Consider the following 20,725-nt stretch of genomic DNA (forward strand, 5'->3'; position numbering starts at 1 on the left):
GGTGTTGTAGTCACCTCATACTCCTCACCTATGAGTTGTAGGAATTGAGAAAGGGAGTGGCTTCCTGTTAATGCTGCTAAATAAACAGTTACCAGCATTCTGCAGTGATGCAACAAGAGGTGCAGGAAGAAAAGAGGTTAACCTGACAGATGCAAGTTATAATACCTTGCCTGGCAGATAAAAAGCAAACGACTGTCACTTTCTGGACAACCCTCGTATTTATTAAGTCATTTGAAAGCAGTTTTCCATATACCAATTTAAGCACATGGCCTCTTTAATAACCCTTCTCTTTGAATTGCCCTATCTGCTTGATTGGATGTTGGCACATAAATTAATGTTAATAAAGTGTAAAGACTCTGCCGATATCGAACGCCCAGAGGCAGCCCAATAAATATTCTGTGAGAGATCAGAGTACGGCATTCGTCTTTGAACCGAAAGTTTGTCAGAACAGTTATTTTTCTTATCTCTGCAATATTTTTTCCTCCTAGATATGACAGAAGCTGGAGAAAGGTCTCGTCAAGGGCGTGCGAAGCCCGTCATGTTCTGTACAGCCGGTAATCACAGCGCTGCAATCAGCAAAAACTGTAATAATCATATATTTTTTCCTCCATAATTTGTGCTATCTGGTGGCTGCAACGATTGCTGTTTACCAGTACAGTATAAGTGACCGCGAGCCCTGAACATTAGACGCTCGTATCTCCTTACTTATTGAGCCAGACATTTTTAGCACAAACACAAATATGGGCAAAAGACAAGTCCTCGACACGCCTACAGTCATGCCCCCGCTATACTTTCACTCACTCCCCCACCATAATTCCAGCCACACCCCCGCTATACTTTAACTCACACCCCCACCTTTATTCCAGCCGCACCCCCACTACACTTCCAGCTACACCCCCACTATATTTTTTAGTCACACCCTCACCACCCTTCCAACCACACCCCCACTTCAAGTCACCCTCACCACACTTCTAGTCACGCAGCTACCACAATTCCAGTCCCACCCCCACCATATTACCATTCACTAGCACACCACACTTTTGATCACACTCCCACCACACTTTCAGCCACACCTCCACTACACTTCCAATCACGCCCCCACTATACCTCCCGTGTCAACTATGGTTGCCGCCTATCTCAGCACTTGCTGCTGCTCTAGTGCTGAGGTAGTTTCAGTACATCTGTATTTTGCTGTATCAAATACAACCTTCATCAGGGCCAGAGAGTTCACACTACTGTCAGTCATGTCCAGGGCCGGTTCTAGACTTTTTGCCGCCTGACGCAAACTTGTGAGGATGCACACCCTACCCCAGCCCCCCCCCCCCCCGACTCACCAACCATCCTGGCGATGCCGCCCCCATCAACCCCCCCCCCCCCCCCCCACTCACCAGCAGTATGGCAGCTGTGCAAAGAGGCCAGGACTGCTGGAGCGGTGGCTGGGCGCTCCCGTGTTGTGGCTAGCAGTGCGGCAGAGGTGCGAGTAGGCCAGGACTGGAGCGGTGGCCAGGCTCCCTGTGTAGCACCCTGCGTGTGGAGCGATGGTTCCCCGACCCCCACGTGGCAGCAGCGGCACGACTGTAGCGTCTTCAGCAGCGGTTGCAGCTAGCTCGTCCTGCACAGTGAGGAAGAGACGGCATCCCGTGGCAGAGGGCCGACAGAGAGCTGGATGGTGTCGCTCGCTGGGTCCCTGCTGACCTCGTAGTTCCCATTGGATGTGGAGAGGAGAGGCCGTTGTGGTGAAAATCTTTGCAACTTTATAATATTTTGCAAACGGTTGCAATAATTTATACTTATAGCTATCAGCGAGTGCAACCTAAGCTAACCATTGATTTCAATGTACTTGTATCAGAAAATGCAACCCAACCTAACCCTATTCTCACACAGAACCCTCTTTTACTGGGCAACTAATAACACTTCTCTGGAGGGAATAAAGAACCCCCCTGGTGGGCAACTAATAACCCACCTGGAAGGGAGTAATAACCCTCCCCCCCTCCGTGGGCAACTAATAACCCCCCTGGAGGGAAGTAATAACCCCCTCTCCCCTTGGTGGGCAACTGAAACCCCCCCTGAAGGGAACTAAACACCGGCAGTAGCAAATAATATCAGCCATGAAATGTGAAAGAAGGCGGGGCATGGGCAGTTAAGCACAGTCCATTCAAGTTACAAAATATTACAGGTTGCAATATTTTTCATTACCCTGGAGCCGCTGCAGAAGCAGGGACACGTAGGCTAGGAATCAGCTGGTGTGGCAGAATCAGGCCCGGCGAGTAAGGAGCCCGGCGAGCCCGGACGCTGCCCATCGGAGCAATAAGAGGGGGCTGCGATGGGGAGGCAGTCACTTGCAGGGGATCCAGGGGAGGGAAAAAGAAGTGCTGCAAGCAGGGATGGTTCTAGACTTTTTGCTACCTGAGGCAAACTTGTAAAAAAAACGCGCCTCCCCCCCCCCCCCCCCCCCCCCAGCCGTGGGTGGGTGGGGGGCGCTGAGCTGGAGGGCGTAGTGGGCAGAAAGGGGGCATTGGGCACAGTGGCGGGGCCCCCTCACCTGGGTCCCCCGATTTGCGCTCTGCCTCTAGCTTTTAAAGTGCAGCAGCAGCGTATTAATAAGAGGCAGCAGGCGGGAATGACTCACCTCCAGCGTGTGTTCCACTGTCGTCACTTCCTGCAATGCCGTCCACTTACAATACAGTGGACAGCATTGCAGGAAGTGACGACAGTGGAACGCACGCTGGAACGCGGAAGAGGTGAGTCATCCCCGGTCCGACCCCTCTCCCCGCTGCTGTGCCCCCTTCCTGCCCGCTACCCTCTCCAGCTCGGCAGCCCCCCACGGCCAGGCGGGTGCCGTCCCGCAGACTTGCTGCCTGAGGAAGTTGTTTCACCCCGCCTCATGAGCGAACCAGCCCTGGCTGCGAGCTGGCTAGGGGTTGTTATGTCTGGGTGGCTGTGATGTCCAAGTGGGCGTCGGTAAAGTGGGCGGCAGCAGGCCAAGCGCACTCTTTACTTCCTGTTTCTGCCTGGCACCGCCCCCACACTGCCACCACCTTAGGAAGCTGTGTCACCCCGCGTCATGGGTGGGACGACCCTGGTCATGTCTACACACAGGCTTCAGTCCTCACACAGCTCTCTCACCATCAGGGCCAGAGAGTTCACACTACTGTCCGTAATGTCTACACACAGCCTGCTGTCCTCACACCGTTCTCTCACCACAGGGGCGTGAGCAGAATGCCTTCCTCATTTATAGATTACACAAAGTGTGCTCCGAGTTCAGCAGGAACGTGTGGTGTTGCCCGCTTTTCTAGGAATTGACGTTAATGGAAATGAGATTCCAGAACACTAATTGCATCAAGGTGCAACCAACTCCCTTTGTCTTTTAACCGTGATACGTATAATGAATGCAAATAGTATGCAAATAGATGCAAATCCCCAGTATTCAATCTAACTACCCAGCGGACTGTAGAATAGATGCAGTTCTGTTCCATGCGACCGTGCTTCAACATTACTGTATTTTTTCATTAAATTAAACTGTATATAAAAAAAAGGGGAAAAAATATTTGACTGTGAGATGCAGAATGTTACGTTGCAACCAATCAGATTTTGGTTTATTGAAGTCTAGTTAATGGAATGTGAGTATAAAGGGTATATACTAATTATTCTTTTTCTTTCCATTATTGATTTATTGTTTAATACTTACATAATATTCATTTTATATGTTTTTTATTAAATATATCTAAAATATCTTTGGTACAGAATTGTGGCCCTGGTCAGTGAAGGCATGTAATCATAGCTCCCAACTGTACCTCTTTTGGAGGGACAGTCCCTCTTAGGGAGCCCTGTCCCTCTTCCCTCCTCATTTGTCCTTCTTACAGGACTTTGTCCTCTTTCTATGTAAACATATATACTGTATTTCTCTACTAAAAAATGTATGATTGTCACTAAAATTTATTTCCATCCTTTAAATTGACATATTACCAATTTTAAAATGTTGATATGAAGGAAAATGGACCGGGATAGAAAGGACCAGCGTGGTTTGAATTATAAAACAGCATATTTTTCTTATGAAATCTTTATGGTATGCGTGACTGGGGGTGTGACAGGGGCGTGATCAGAGGTGTGGCTTAAGTGTCCCTCTTTCTCATCTCAAAAAGTTGGGAGGTATGTGTAATGTTAGAAGGGGAATCTCTGAAATAAAAGAAGTGGACAAGCCACAGTGAAGGAATGCCACACACTCCACACCCCGCAAACTGAACACCCTCCCACCCTCTCTAAGCACTAAGCTCCACCCAGAATCAGAATCACTTTTATTCGCCAAGTACGACAGATACCATGCTTGGAATTGCTTGTGGTACAGCATAGTGTACAATGACCCAGCATAGTGTACAATGGCTGTGGTCACTATACACTGGAAACAGATGGAGGCAGGCAGCAGAAACTATACATCAGCAGTAAGTTGATAGATAGGTTGTATTCAGATAGAAAAAAAAACACAGTACGGGTGTTCATTTGTATGGGGGAGGATATTCATATCTCAGTCTTTCTCCAGTGCGTTTCTGCATATGGTTTGGGAATACACTCACATCCTATAGCATTGTTTAAGCTATGAAAATATTGTGCTAAGTATGCATTGCCTTGTGCCCACCACAAAGGCTGGGGCCTAGAAACTAGTTGGATGGAAGAGGCGTAAGTGTATATTGAAAAAGGAGGCTGCACATTGGGAGCAACACATGTAAGGAGCTGCTGTACATGAATGTTACACATGGAAAAGGGCTCTGTATGTGGAATGGGTGGTGGGCTGTTGAACATTTGGAAGAGGGGGCTCCACATGGAATGAGAGGGAGCTGCTGTACATGGATGATACACATGGAAGAGGGGGCTGTAGATGGAATGGGAGGGGCGCTGCTGTACATAGATGTTACACATGAAAGAGGGGGCTGCATGTGGAATGGGAAGGGGGCTGCTGTACATGGATGTTACACATACAAAAGGGGCTTTATGTGGAATGGGAGGGACTGCTTTACATGCAATGGGAGGTGGCTACTTTATGTTGACATTGCACATGGAAGAGGGGGCTTCACATGTAATAGGAGTAGGGCTGCTGTACATGGGTGTTAAAAAATGGAAGAGGGAGCTGCATGTGGAATGGGAGGAGGGCTGCTGTACATGAATGTTACACATGGAAGAGGGGGCTGTACATGCAATGGTAGGAGGCTGCTGTACATGGTTGGCACACATAGAAGAGAAGGCTGCACATAGAATGTGAGGGGGCTGCACATAGATGTTAGAAGTAGAAGAGAGTGGGCTGCAGCATAAAATAGTTGGGCTTGAGGCAGTAAGGGCTTGTTCACCCTATGAGTGCTTGTGGATTTTTTTAAGCATTGGTGATTTTAGAAATCACTCTAGAAGCGCTTGTGCAATGATTCCCTATGAGAGTGCTCACATCTGAGCATTTCCGATTCCAAAAGCTCTGCCTGTACCATTTTCTGAGCGCTTTGGCTCAATGTTAGGTATAGGGAAATGGCAAAGCGTTTGAAAAAGTGCTTTGTAAAGTGATCGCTTTTAAGACTGAATACATTGGGCCTGATTCACAAAGTGTTTGCACGCCTGTAAAAAGCCCCTTATCACGTCTAAACTCAGAAACTCGCGCAAGATTCGTGCGCCGCACGGTGCAGTGCGCACGATGCGCCCATTAAACCCTATGGGCGCTGCGCGCGGAGTTGCGCGATTGCTTTGCGCGCGATAAAGAGCACAAATCGGTGCTAACTCAGCGGTGCAAAGCTTGTCACGCCTAAAGTCTTTTAGGCGTGATAACTGAGTTATCACTGCTTTGTGAATCAGGCCCATTGTATTTATTCTTTTCCGGGTCAAAGAGTTCACTTCCTCATTGACGTCAGGAAGTGAAAATCTGAATCGCTCAGCAAAAGCATTTCTACGCTCAAAGCGCAGGGAAAAGCGCTATGAAAAAAGCTCCATAAATTGCTCAGCGCTTGCGATAGCTCTGGAGATTTATAATGTGAACAAGGCTTTACTTAGGGCTCAGCCACACTATAAGCGTTTTTCTGAGCGCTTTGTGATTGATTAGCTCTTTTTAAAAATTTCTCCCATTCACTTTAATTAAAATCGGGGTAAAAGTCGAGTAAAAATCGCTGCGATTTTTTGTGTACGCAGTGATTTTTTTACGCGATTTTCCCTGCGATTTTAATTAACGTGAATGGGAGAATTTTTTTTTAAAAAGCGCTCAGAAAGGTCTCGTTCACACTGCAGGCATTTTCGGGGTTTTTTTTTACACGCGGGCGATTTTTAAAATCACCCACCAAACGCTTGTGCAATGAATGTCTGTGAGAAGGTTCATATCAGCGTGGGTTGTGCGCTGTCCGATCAGTAAAGTGGTGCGTGGAAAACTGCTTGGAAAAAACGCTTAGAAAACCGCTAAACACAAAAACGAATCGCCCACCCAAGCACCGGGAATCGGAAAAAAAAAGACACCTTAAAAACAGCCCAACGCGGACGGACACGCGAGCCGAACGCAACGTGAACAAGGCCTAAGAAATTACAAAGCGCTCAGAAAAGCGCTTATAGTGTGGATCCGGCCTTAAAGTATATATTTAGAGAACAGTAAAAACCAACACAGACTCTGAACCTTCCCCGCTCTGTAAGGAAGGAAATACAAAGCTTTGAGTGGATCTCTGCTATAAATGCTTAGCTGCAGCTGACTTGCAGAACATGCAGGGATTGGCAGCACCCTCAGAGCTTGCTCTCTAATTGCCCTGAACGTGAGCTCCATATGGCTGTACATGGTTTCCAGAGTCATTTGCAAATTGTTCCTCCTAAGGGCTCGTTTCCACTATAGCGAATCCGCGTGCAGGCACCGCATGCAGATTCGCATAGGCAATACAAGTGGATGGGATTGTTTCCACTTGTGCATCGTGCGGGTGCGTTTTGGTGTGCGGGGGAAATCTGCACGGCAGAGCCTTCAGATTTCGCGTGCGGCTGGAATGCGGGCGAATCGCCCGCAATGCTTTTAATAGGGAAATCGCATGCGGCTTTGTCATGCGGTTTTCCCCGCGATTTCGCGTGCAATTTCGCATGTATTGGTATTGAAATTTACACAGGCAGTGACATGGTTAAATTCGCCTGCCTCTTAGCCATGCGAAATCGCATGCGAAATCGCGGGGAAAAACAGCATGCGGAAACGCATCCGCATGCGATTTCGTCCGCGGTGGAATCCAGGCGATTCCGCACCGCAACAGTGGAAACGAGCCCTTAGTCCACCTGCCTCTCCACATCTACTCCAGTGCAGATTGAAAATTGCCTTTTCCATCTGCAAAAAACTAATTAGCGCTTCTCTCGGAGGCTGGAGGACCCTCATTATTATTATTATTATTTAGTCCCAACCTAAACCGCGCTCTGTAGATATCACCGTTGTGCTTGAAGCTGCGGTAGCTTTCAGGGGGATCGGGCTACAACACAGGCACCAAATATAATGACAGCAAACCAAAAATCTGGCTTATCCACCTCAGCAGTGGATGCACCGGCTGTCCGCTGCACTGATCAATCCCATGCAGCCGCCACAGAAACGCACGCGGAGGTCCGAGTCACAGCTCCAGGTGCGACTAAATGAATTTTGCACGTCAGGCGTCGGATGTGGCAGCAGGAGGGATTGATTGACCTTCTTTTTTTCTGCAAACATTTAATCTGACAAGATGGGATCCGGCTGATCGTATCAGAAAAGTGCGCCATGCGTCAGACGTCTGGTGTGACTCAGCCGGGCGCCGTGCAGACAAGCCTGCTAGTTCAAGGGAGGATTCTTAAAGAGAACTTGACATTTGCCTGTACTGCCATTAACGAGAACCAAGTGCCACTTTTTTCTCCTGCAGTTTCTCCTGCTTTCTAATAGCTATAGAAGCTACCATGTTCCCACTTCCCCTTCTAGCTGCCACTATTTATCCCTAGGCAGTGGGCAGGTGGGAAGATAACATCTGTGACTTTTCTAAACTCTTTGAAGCACAGTGTCCTATATCCCCACCAAGCAAGGTATGGGTGCCCGCAGTATAGGTTAGCCAGGTCTAGTTGCACTTAGTATAGGTCCCCCCAGTATAGGTAGCCAAGAATAGGTACCCCAGTATAGGTAGCCAGTATAATTGCCCCCGCTATAGGTTAGCCAGGTAGGTGCCTCCAGTATAGGTAGCCAGTATAGTTGCCCCCAGTATAGGTTAGATAGGCAGGCGCCCCCGGTATAAGTTAGATAGGTAGGTGCCCCAGTACAGGTTAGCTAGGTGGGTGCCTCTAATATAGGTAGCCAGAATAGTTGCCCCCAGCATAGGTTAGATAGGTAGGTGCCCCCCAGTATAGGTTAGATGGGTAGCTGCCCCCAGTATAGGTTAGATTAGGTAGGTGCCCCCCAGTATAGGTTAGATTAGGTAGCTGCCCCCCAGTATAGGTTAGATTAGGTAGCTGCCCCCCAGTATAGGTTAGATTAAGTAGGTGCCCCCAGTGTAGGTTAGATTAGGTAGGTGCCCCCCAGTGTAGGTTAGATTAGGTAGGTGCCCCCCAGTGTAGGTTAGATTAGGTAGGTGCCCCCCAGTATAGGTTAGATTAGGTAGCTGCCCCCCCCAGCATAGGTTAGATTAGGTAGCTGCCCCCCAGTGTAGGTTAGATTAGGTAGCTGCCCCCCAGCGTAGGTTAGATTAAGTAGGTGCCCCCCAGTGTAGGCTAGATTAAGTAGGTGCCCCCCAGTGTAGGTTAGATTAAGTAGGTGCCCCCCAGTGTAGGTTAGATTAAGTAGGTGCCCCCCAGTGTAGGTTAGATTAGGTAGGTGCCCCCCAGTGTAGGTTAGATTAGGTAGGTGCCCCCCAGTGTAGGTTAGATTAGGTAGGTGCCCCCCAGTGTAGGTTAGATAGGTAGGTGCCCCCCAGTATAGGTTAGATTAGGTAGCTGCCCCCCAGTATAGGTTAGATTAGGTTGGTGCCCCCCAGCGTAGGTTAGATTAGGTAGGTGCCCCCCAGGGTAAGTTAGATTAGGTAGGTGCCCCCCAGTATAGGTTAGATAGGTAGGTGCCCCCCAGCGTAGGTTAGATTAGGTAGGTGCCCCCCAGCGTAGGTTAGATTAGGTAGGTGCCCCCCAGCGTAGGTTAGATTAGGTTGGTGCCCCCCAGTATAGGTTAGATTAGGTTGGTGCCCCCCAGGGTAGGTTAGATTAGGTAGGTGCCCCCCAGGGTAGGTTAGATTAGGTAGGTGCCCCCCAGTATAGGTTAGATAGGTAGGTGCCCCCCAGCGTAGGTTAGATTAGGTAGGTGCCCCCCAGCGTAGGTTAGATTAGGTAGGTGCCCCCCAGGGTAGGTTAGATTAGGTAGGTGCCCCCCAGGGTAGGTTAGATTAGGTAGGTGCCCCCCAGCGTAGGTTAGATTAGGTAGGTGCGCCCCAGCGTAGGTTAGATTAGGTTGGTGCCCCCCAGGGTAGGTTAGATTAGGTAGGTGCCCCCCAGGGTAGGTTAGATTAGGTAGGTGCCCCCCAGTATAAGTTAGATAGGTAGGTGCCCCCCAGCGTAGGTTAGATTAGGTAGGTGCCCCCCAGCATAGATTAGATTAGGTAGGTGCCCCCCAGGGTAGGTTAGATAGGTAGCTGTCCCCCATAATGGAGGGGGAAGCCGGAGGGAGGGCAGCCCTCCCTCTCCCGGGCCGCCCTCCGTGCTCCCCCCTCAGATCTCAGATGCAGAGCGCAGCAGCAGCAGCAGCAGCCAGGGAGGAAGTGCTGTAAACAACATACCTCCCTGCGTTCCAAGCGCTGCTCTCTCGCCGCCGGTCTCTTCCTCTCTGCCGCCTATACGATGATGCACACGCTGGTTCTGGCTAACAGGAACCAGCGTGTGCATCATCTTATAGGCAGAGAGGAAGAGACCGGCGGCGAGAGAGCAGCGCTTGGAACGCAGGGAGGTATGTTGTTTACAGCACTTCCTCCCTGGCTGCTGCTGCTGCTGCGCTCTGCATCTGAGGGGGGAGCACGGAGGGCGGCCCAGGAGAGGGAGGGAGAGGTCGGGCTGCCCTCCCAGCGGCTCCGGCTCCCCCCTCCATTTCAGCGCCCACCTCCCAACAGCGCCCCGGGCGACGGCACGGGCCGCACGGCCCTAGAAACGGGCCTGCATATAGGAGACACACACAGTGATATTCGAGAAGTGAAATTAAGTTTATTGGATTTACAGAAAGTGCGCAATAATTGTTTTAATAAAATTAGGCAGGTGCATAAATGTGGGCACTGTTGTAATGTTATTGATTATAAAACCTTTAGAACTAATTATTGGAACTCAAATTGACTTGGTAAGCTGAGTGACCCCTTACCTACATACACAGGTGAATCCAATTATGAGAAAGAGTATTTAAGGGGGTCAATTGCAAGTTTCCCTCCTCTTTTAAGTTTCTCTAAAGAGTAGTAACATGGGGCTCTCAAAACAACTCTCAAATGACCTGAAGACAAAGATTGTTCACCATCATGGTTTAGGGGAAGGATACAGAAAGCTGTCTCGGAGATTTCAGCTGTCTGTTTCCACAGTTAGGAACATACTGAGGAAATGGAATACCACAGGCTCAGTTCAAGTTAAGGCTTGAAGTGGCAGACCAAGAAGAATCTCGAATAAACAGAAGCGACGAATGGTGAGAACAGTCAGCGTCAACCCACAGACCAGCACCAAAGACCCACAACATCATCTTGCTGCAGATGGGGTCACTGTGCATCGTTTAACCATTCGGTGCACTTTACACAAGGAGATGCTGTATGCGAGAGTGATGCAGAGGAAGCCTCTTCTCCACCCACAGCACAAACCGAGCCGCTTGAGGTATGCTAAAGCACATTAGGACAAGCCAGCTTCATTTTGGAATAAGGTGCTGTGGACTGATGAAACTAAAATTGAGTTATTTGGGCATAACAAGGGGTGTTATGCATGGAGGAAAAACACAGCATTCCAAGAAAAACACCTGTTACTTACAGTAAAATATGCTGGTGGATCCATTATGCTGTGGGGCTGTGTGGCCAGTGCAGGGACAGAGAATCTTGTCAAAATTGAGAGATGCATGGATTCCACTCAGTAGCAGCAGATTCTGGAGACCAATCTCAAGGAATCAGTGACAAAGCTGAAGCTAGCCAGAGCTGGATCTTTCAACAAGACAACGACCCTAAACACTCCTCAAAATCTACTAAGGCATTCATGCAGAGGAACAAGTGCAACGTTCTGGAATGGCCATCACAGTCTCCAGACCTGAAAATAATTGAAAATCTGTGGTGTGAGAGTTAAAGAGAGCTGTCCATGCTCAGAAGCCATCAAACCTCAATGAACTAGAGATGTTTTGTAAAGAGGAATGGTCCAAAATACCTTCAACCAGAATCCAGACTCTCATTGGAACCTACAGTAGGCGTTTAGAGGCTGTAATTTCGGGTAAAGGAGGATCTACTAAATATTGATTTCATTTCTTTTTTGTGGTGCCCAAATTTATGCACCTGCCTAATTTTGTTGAAACAATTATTGCGCACTTTCTGTAAATCCAATAAACTTCATTTCACTTCTCAAATATCACTGTGTGTGTCTCCTATGTGATATATTTCACTGACATTTTTTATTGTAACAACCAACGATTTATACAGGAAAATCATGAAAATTAACAAGGTTGCCCAAACTTTCGCATCCGACTGTATCTAACTTTTTTATTCACTTCAGGTAAGCAAAATTTAGAATATACTGAAGATCAAGCTTTTGCCCTTCTGCTCCATGGGAGACTTCTATCCTTCCTTAGGATATCTGTCAGGTACCACGCCACAGCTAAACTCCCCACCTGCCACTGTCCTTGGAGGCAGTCATACCCCGTGGCGAGCCAGGCTCTTGCATCCAGAACCCCCCTCACCGGATAAGTGAACTATTGATAAGTAGTGGTAATTTAGAGGAGGTACCCCTGAGGCCATCAAGGCTAGTGACCTTCTACTTACCTCTCATGGCTCAAATATATATAGTTGATATGTATTTTGAAGACACCACCAACACTGGTACATGTTTATATGGATGTTTATTTGATAAAATACTCAGAAAGAGGAATTACTGGGGGGATGGGTTGTCCCTGCCCTTAACTTTAACTGAGGTATAAATGAGAAGTGTATGTCTTACCTTCTCAGAAGAATAAACCAAGTAAAATGGAAAAAATATATTTTTATTATGCACGTTAAGACAACACGTTTCACTGGCCCTTGCCTGCTTCCTCGATACAAGTGCCCAGAATGCAACGATCTCTAGCACAATGAAAGGCTCTCGTGCGAGAGATCGGTGCATTCTAGGCACTTGTATTGACCTGATCACTAATTAGGACATAGCGTCCTAAAACGAAAAGTAGATAATGTCGTTTCCACTTACCCGCACAGCATTTAAAGAGACACTGAAGCGAAAAAAAAAATATGATATAGTGAATTGGTTGTGTACTATGAATAATTACTAGAAGATTAGCAGCAAAGAAAATATTCTCATATTTTTATTTTCAGGTATATAGTGTTTTTTCTAACATTGCATCATTCTATAATATGTGCAGATTACACAACATTCAGCATTCAAAATGAGTCTTTCAGAGCAGTCTGTGAAGTAATGACCTCTCCTCTAGCAGAGAAAAAGAAAACAGTTGAGATAATAAAAGTCAGATAACAGCCCTCTCCACGACTAAACTTAGTCGGAGAGTTAATGGCTTGTTTGCATAGAGATAACAACTGGAGTTTCTTAACTCTTCTTGTACTGGAAACAATTAGACTGATGTATCTGATCTTAATGTTTTATTTCTTAGCTGTACTACACATACAAATCATAATATCATAATTTTTTTTTCGCTTCAGTGTCTCTTTAAGTGAGTTGGTTGGTTGCAATATCGGTGTGTGAAAATGACAAGTCTTTTCAACAACGTGGCCAGTAAAGTTTTGTTGGGCATGTTTCAGGCTTTAGAGTTTCTCCCCGGTGGGCAGTTATAGTTTTATCTGTCCCCTGAGTCTGAAGGAGAGAGTTGGCGCAGCGGTGCGGTGGAGAGCACTGCTGGAAGAAGAGAACGAGTTACCGTGAGAATGAATCGTGCGTCTCGGCAGGTCTGGACTCGCAGTGAAGGAGAGCAGAGATGAGACGGTGATATGTTTTTAGAAGCTGCGTTTACTGGATTGTTCTGTTCTGACATGGAATATTAAATCTGTCATACACATTGATAAAGTAAATCTGTAAATACAAACAAAATAATATGATAAAAACTATAACGTTGCAAGCTTCTAAAACAATAACATACTTCAAAAACTGTACAGCTATTGCCCAGTTAACGAACCAGATAGGGACTGTAGGTTAACCTGAATCTGTTCTTAAGTCAGAACATTGTGCAATCTCTGTCCCCTGTACCTCCTCTGTGCCCCCCTGTGCCTCCAGTCACAGTGTCCCCCTCTGTGTCACCTCTGCCCTCTGTACCTCCTCTGTGCCCCCCTGTGCCTCCAGTGTCCCCTTATGTGTCACCTCTGCCCTCTGTACCTGCTTACACAAGTGTAAAAGCCATTTTTTCTTAGAATTTTTTAAAAATCGATTTTCTCAAAAACTACAAGTCCAATTTGAAAATATTTCGTTTGTAAGTCAGGGACTACCTGTAATGTTCTAATGTTGTTAACAATATTTATTGCGCGCCCTTTTTTCTGATTTTTTTGCCGTATTAATAATAATTGCATTAGAGTCTATGGCGGCACCCTTTTCGTCCACCCTCAGCCGGTGCCCTTTTTTCCTACAACCTACAAATCCTGCAATAAATCTGCAGAGTGTCTACTCCCTGCTTTCATGGAAGCAGACATAGGGGTAACATCTGTGGGTTAGCTGTGGATAAGGTGAGCCATGCTGCCTCTAAATCAGGGGTGTCAAATACAAAGTGGGCCGAAATTGAACACTTGGACCTAGTTGTGGGCCAACCTCCATGTCTATTGGCCACCTTATTAAGTTCCATGATGTCTAATGGCCCCCCTCCAACCCCTATACATTTCCCTGGTGTCTAGTGATCCTTATCTCTCCCCTATACAGTTCCCTAGTGTTTAGTGCTTTTCCCAACCTCCCCCATATGGCTTCCCTGGTGATCTGGGGCTTCACCTCCAATATAGCTTCCCTGGTGGTCTAGAGTGGGCTAAACATAATGCGAAGTGGGGAAACCACTTGGGGGCCAAATTTAATGGCTCTGAGGGCCAGAGCCGGTGTTTGACATGCATGCTCTAATTGTCTTTATGCATAGGGAGCAGAGAAGACCGGGGGGAGGTCCCAACATCGCTACGGGACAGCGGTTCGTATCGGTGGGCAATCGGAAAGTCTGGGACTCCCTGTATTTGGCATATAAGCCACAGTGACTTTTTCTCCGCATTTCGGGGGGAGAAAAAGTCATATATTCACTTATGGTCTTCATAATTGTTAGAAGGTGTACCTTGAATAATTCTGGATTTAGTTGGGAACAGGCGTTAATCATTTTATAACAGCATAATTACCGTGTAAAATAGCCAGACACGATCTTCAAATGATTAGCTGCCACGGTGACGAGCGAAGGGAGACCTTTTATACAAACACACATTAATGACGGACGGCTCATCCTTTTCTGGCAATAATTCCTCTGAACTACCATCAACATTTTCTAATTGGAGTATTTATAAGAGGCTTGATAAGGTGATCAGAATATGATCTTTTCAACATATTCAATACATCTTTAAGGCAAGTCTAAGGCAAAAATAAATGTATGATATAATGAATTGAATGAATTGTATGTGTAGTGCAGCTAAGAAATAGAGCATTAGTAGAAAATAAAAAAGTTCCATATTGTTTTCCAGTACAGGAAGAGTTAAAAAAAACTTCAGTTATCTATGCAAAAGAGCTTCTCTGAGCTATTCCATCCAACTTGGGTGGAATACAGTCCTGTTTTCTGAAGCACTTAAACAGCCAAGAAACAGTGAGAGACAGCTTGAAATAAAAACATTTTTTTATACAGTAACTATACTGGCTACCTATACAGGGGGCAACAATATTGGCTACCTACACTGGGGGCAACTATACTAGTTACCTATACTTGGGCAACTACACTGGCTACCTATACTGGGGGCAACTATACCTGGCTAACCTACACCTGGCTACCTACCTACCTATACTGAGGGTGAAAATGTTTGGGTGCTGTGCGATCATTACTTGGCTTTATTTACCGAACAGCCTACAGCCTGTTGTGGGTTCAAGGAGGAATATTCTAAGTCCTCTGGCACATTTGGAAAATCAGATCTGACTCAGGCCTTGTTCAAATTGCGGTCCGTTCCGTCCCCGTTTGGCGTTTTTTGAAGCAATCTGTATTTCTGATTCTTCTTACTGATTCTGAGTCAGGAAGTGAACTCTTTGATCAGGAACAGAATAAATACAAGGGGCCTGATTCACAAAGCAGTGCTAACAGTTAGCACCGTGGTGAAAAGCTCTTTATCACGCCTAAACTCTGTTTAGGCATGATAAGTTTAGGTGTGATAAGTTTAGGTGTGATAAGTTTAGGTGTGATAAGTTTAGGCATGATAAGTTTAGGTGTGATAAGTTTAGGCATGATAAGTTTAGGTGTGATAAGTTTAGGCGTGATAAGTTTAAGCACCAACTGGGTTAGCACCGCAGTGCACAGCTGATCAAAAGTTTTGCGCTAGCAAAGTCTGGTGCACTTCACATAGAGTTTAATGGCGCTGCTTTGCGTGCGGGACTTTGCGCGCGTAATAACCTTATCTAAACTTATCATGCCTAAACTTATCACACCTAAACTTATCATGCCTAAACTTAGCATGCCTAAACTTATCATGCCTAAACTGAGTTTAGGCATGATAAAAATGGTTATCACGCCTAAAGTCTTTAACTGGGTTATCACCGCTTTGTGAATCGAGCCCAATGTATTTATTCTTAAAAACGCAAGTGCAGTCGCTGCACAAAGCAATTTTGCGAGCGTTTGCATTTTTCCTATACCTTCCTTTGAGGCAAAATCGCCTCAAAAATGGCCCATGCACCGCTTATCTGAGCGGATCGGAAACAAATCTCTCAGATGTGAACTGTCTCATAGAGAATAATGGTGTAAGCGCTTTCTGGGCGATTTTAAAAAATCGCCATTGCTTAAAAAAAGTGCCTCTAGTGTGAATGAGCCCTGAAAGCCAGGGCTGTTTTTAGGCATAGGCAAACCAGGCAGATACCTAGAGTGACACCTACAGTAGGGGGCACCGCAGAGCTATGCTTAGCAAACTAAGGCCTCCTTTCCATGGACTGTTGAGCTGTGTGCTCAGCAAGCAATTACCAGGCAGAAGTAAGCAGTTATCATGCAGCAACAACCTGTTACCAGGCAGCAGTGAGCAGTTGAGAGAGTTTGAGAGGCATTTCACTGCCTATCAACAGTTAGTGGAAAGGAGGCCTGTGTTTTATGGAATTCTTTAAAGGACTTACGAGGCCAATAATAGAGAAAAAAAATAAAAAAAAGTTAGCTACCTGCGTCAGCTTGTAAGGCACGGAGGACGCCGTCCGCGCCCTCAGTGCCGTTCCGCCGGGTCCCCGCCGCTCAATAGCCCCCCCAAACGGTCCCCGACCACGCGGCCCGGGTCGGGCTCTCCAGACTGTACAAAGATGGCGGGCGGAGCTGGCCGCGGCTGCGCAGTCCGCATAGCCACGAGTGCGGCTGCGCAGCTCTAAGGCCAACCCCCCGATCCACGTAACAGGCTGTTTCCTGTAGCGTGGATCGGGGGGTTGGCCTTAGAACTGCGCAGCCTCACTCGCGGCTATGCGAACTGCGCAGCCGCGGGCAGCTCCAGCCGCTATCTTTGTACAGTCTGGAGAGCCCGACCCGGGCCGCGCGGTCGGGGACCGTTCGGGGGGCTATTGAGCGGCGGGGACACGGCGGAACGGCACGGAGGGCGCGGACGGCGTCCTCCGTGCCTTACAAGCTACCGCAGGTAGCTAACTTTTTTTGATTTTTTTTCTCTATTATTGGCCTCGTAAGTCCTTTAACAACAGCTGTTAGTTGCATTAAGAAAGGGATGAATGGTAATTTTAACACCTAAATTGGCACTGCTGATTAGCATATTGTAATAAAGGAGACAAAAATAGCATAACGATGATGTGGCAAGTGCTATTAATGTGCTAATTAAGCAGCAATTATTTTAAGTTTGTTCTGCCTTAATTGCAGTTATTCTCCTGGTTTTCTAGACTTACTTTGAGAAACCAAATTTCTGTGCAAAATTTATCAACAACACCGAGGCTGGATTTATGCTTTTCCCGCCCCTAGGCCAACTTTCTTGCAGCTTCTTCTCCATGTGCAGCGCCCCCCCTCCTATTCCTTGTGCAGCCCCCTCTTCCATATCTACCATTCATAGTCAGCAGCCTCCTCCAGTTCTATACAGGTCCCTAGGACAGCAGCTCCCTATTTCCATGTGTTGCTCCTTATTTGCCACCTTTGTACTAAATTTGCAGCCTCTTCTTCCATATATGGAAATCCCTCTTCCATGTCCAGCCGCCCCTTAGCCTGCTGCTGCCCAAGGCCCTGATCAACAGGCCAGGAACATGCAGGACAGCACACTGACCCTGGGCTAACCTGTCAGCATCAGCAGAAAGCAGCCGAGCATCAGCACAATAGCAAGTCATATATTTGAATTAGAAGTTGGCATGGATACTTCTATATTCCTCACTTGTGCTGACAGGGAAGGCCAGAGTCCCCTGCTCTCAGTGACAGGAAGTTTATCACAGTCCTTATTTCGATTTCCTGGTATGCAGAGAGAAGACTCGAGTAATACCCATTCATTACTCGATTTGCGACATCGATATCTGGCCGATTTGATCATAGTAATCAAATCTGGCAGAGGCTGATACCCCAACATGGCAACTAGATCATTTGTTTCGACTGATTTGCGTCCACATCGAAACGATCGATCTGGAATGCTGGGAAAATCTTGCTCAAAAGGACTCGTTTGTGTGTGCGATGGTGACAGCAATTGATATTGTGCCGACTGACAGACCCCATGGCTGGTTTCTTCCCATGTAATTAATTTTCAGTAAATTCAGACTGCCGAGTCTACTTGGGTGAGGTAAGCCCACCACTGCCTCCCTATTATAATTTTTTTTCAATTATCTTTTTTATTTTATTTTCATTTTTCACAGAGAACAAAAAAGAAAAAGAGAACAAATTTTGTACCTGAAGCAACATCAAGTGTATAACAACAACAATCACGCCTGGGAAACATTAGCCAAAAAATGACAGCAGAATTAATGCCAAATACAGTACACATATAATAACCTAAATGCAGATCTGTATAATAGAGAATGAGAATTATTGGGAAATATTCGCATCTCCCCAAGTGGTCCAAGGGTCCCATATCAAGTCGAACTGAGGAGTAGTCTCTCGAATTGTTGAAGTAATTTTCTCTAAGGCATATGTATTGTATTCTGTATATCAGTTCCAGGTCTTAGCAAGCAGAGCTTTTGCAGCATTACAAATTTGTCCCAAAAGTCTGTTTTGGGGTTTGGAAAGTTGAGGATGAGGCTTGTGGAACAGAGCAGTCCACGGGTCCGGTTGGACTTGCCTAGCAAGCACTTCAGATATGAGCGAATAACACATTTCCCAAAAATCTACTACTAGAGGGCATGTCCACCAACACTGGACTTGGTCAGCTGTGGATGTACATCCTCGGAAGCATGAGTCAGATGAGAGTAACCCCCACTTGGCCAATTGTGCAGGAGTCCTGTACCAGTCATAAAAAATCTTATAATTGCACTCCTTAGTTAGTGTATTTCTTGATGAGGTTGACATACCTGAGAAGATAGCCTCCCATTGCTTTGCATCATGAGTAGGGTTTAATCTATCTTGCCATTTGACCTCCCTATTATAATTTTTTATGATTTTACCCTTGTCTGCTGCCTCTGTTGTAAACTGTTATGGTTGGGGTTTTCTTCTTAGGAAAGTTTTTAGGAGATGATGACTACATACGCAGCAGAACGTACTTCTGAAAAAGTGGCTTTCAGCGGCTATGCTGGCCTACCCCTCCTCCCTCCTCTCGGCGTATGGAAAAGTCCAAGAGCACGATTTAGTTATTCATGTATTCAGAGCACTGATGGGTTCCCTTTAAGTGTCAGCTCGCTCGTAGATGTAGAGCGCGCTATCCGGGGAAATAGTGCTGATTGCTCATCTAAACTCCAATTGCGCCTCTATTATCAGATCTTCCCTTAATCTCGCTTTCACGCTGGGAGTGATCAGGAGGAAATTATCCTCTCTTATAATGTCCCCATTCTTCACATCCCGCTTATTCTTGCCCCGGAATACCGGCTTTGTTGTCAGCCGTACGTTCTGTTCCCGAATACCAGTCACCGGGCCCCGAGCTTACGCGGTAATCGCTTCAGCGCCATTATAGCAGAATTTCACCTTTGTTAAGAAATAAGCAATCCTTTTTAGTTCAACTCTTCAAATTGCCGTGATTAATGGCAGACAGTAATTCAAGCTGCACGCCTGGATTCTGAGCACACCATCCCCCGGCCCCACCACCATGATCCAACACAATCTGTCAGGCTGGGAAGTTTCCATGATACTGTGAGGCATCGATTAGTGTAGGTGTGGACAGTAACTGATGAGACCTCCTGCTTTGTGCAGTGATTACTGATGAGTGATGGCGCAGGAAGAGGAGATAACTGGGATTGCTGTATTGTTTTCAGTGTAGAAAATATGTTCAGTTTGGACCCACAGTGGACTTTGGAAATTCACAGCTGGCTCATAAATAATCAAACTAGACTGTGATATCAAGTCCGCAAAAAGTAACATATATGACATAAACAGTGTCCAACATAAAGAAGTTTCTATGCTGGTTGCAGGTAAACCAATCCAGTAACTGTATGTGTATAGGAAGTGCTCGGCATCATTGAAGATCCACCACCTGGAGGGCGTACTTGGAATGATGCAGCTGCCACTCGTGCAGCGTGTCATGGAGGGAGTGAGGATTCAGGGGGGAGGGAGCCATAAAGGCTGGACAACCATCAAGGCTCCAGACCCCTGAGAAGCATGACGAAACATGTTGGATGGAGCCTAACGGACGATCCAGGAAATACAGCAGTGATTGACGGGGGAACGAGGGCGTGGCCACTTTGCAAGCCTGCCTGGGAGGAAACGGGGGAGAGCCTGCAAACTCTAACCCTGTCATGAAAGGAGCTGCATGTGAGTTCATTTTAGGAATAAAGTTTTGGTTTATTTTAACGGAATTACGGTATATGAGCGTCCTTTTAGGAGGTACCGCTATCCACTGAGAAGGCTATTTGAACCTGTTACTGCAAGGATACACTAAGGGCTAAAGAAGACCATACAGAGCCCAAGGTGATTTTTGACCAATCTAATAGTGGTCACACCAAACGGTTGAGTTCTCTCCCTCACGGGGTGCCCGTGGATCTTAGATGATGCTGAGAACTTCCTATATACATACAGCTACTGATGACATGGAAATGTTATTTTTTAAAGATTATATTTCAAGACAGTTTGGGGAGCATCAATACATTTGTAGCAGATTTTTGGGGAGTGTGGAATATCACTGTTACATCCATCCCAGGGAACCTCATGGGGAGTCTCATTACTTGTGATGAAATGCGTAGGTTGAAGCCCACATCAACACGCAGTCTGTGTTCTGGAGTAGGAAAGGGAGGAGAGGGACTCGAGGTGGCAGGAGGGCACTGAGAGAGCGGTATATCTGGG

At 46.7% G+C, this 20,725-nt stretch overlaps 1 protein-coding gene and 1 long non-coding RNA gene across 5 annotated transcripts in view; one reads left to right on the plus strand and one right to left on the minus strand.

Annotated features, from left to right (window-relative positions):
* Window positions 1–20,725, minus strand: part of LOC137533274 (uncharacterized) — a 292,620-nt gene that overhangs the window by 89,190 nt on the left and 182,705 nt on the right. The window contains exon 5 of one of the 4 annotated variants that reach the window (XR_011024170.1): window positions 12,379–12,400. The exons of the other annotated variants lie outside the window; for them this stretch is intronic. This is a non-coding gene — a long non-coding RNA (uncharacterized lncRNA). The remainder of the gene's footprint in view (window positions 1–12,378; window positions 12,401–20,725) is intronic. 4 annotated transcript variants of the gene reach the window in all.
* Window positions 1–20,725, plus strand: part of KCNK13 (potassium two pore domain channel subfamily K member 13) — a 92,514-nt gene that overhangs the window by 48,860 nt on the left and 22,929 nt on the right. The window lies entirely within an intron of this gene.

This window comes from Hyperolius riggenbachi, chromosome 9 (genome assembly GCF_040937935.1).
Source record: "Hyperolius riggenbachi isolate aHypRig1 chromosome 9, aHypRig1.pri, whole genome shotgun sequence".
Taxonomy (NCBI): domain Eukaryota; kingdom Metazoa; phylum Chordata; class Amphibia; order Anura; family Hyperoliidae; genus Hyperolius; species Hyperolius riggenbachi.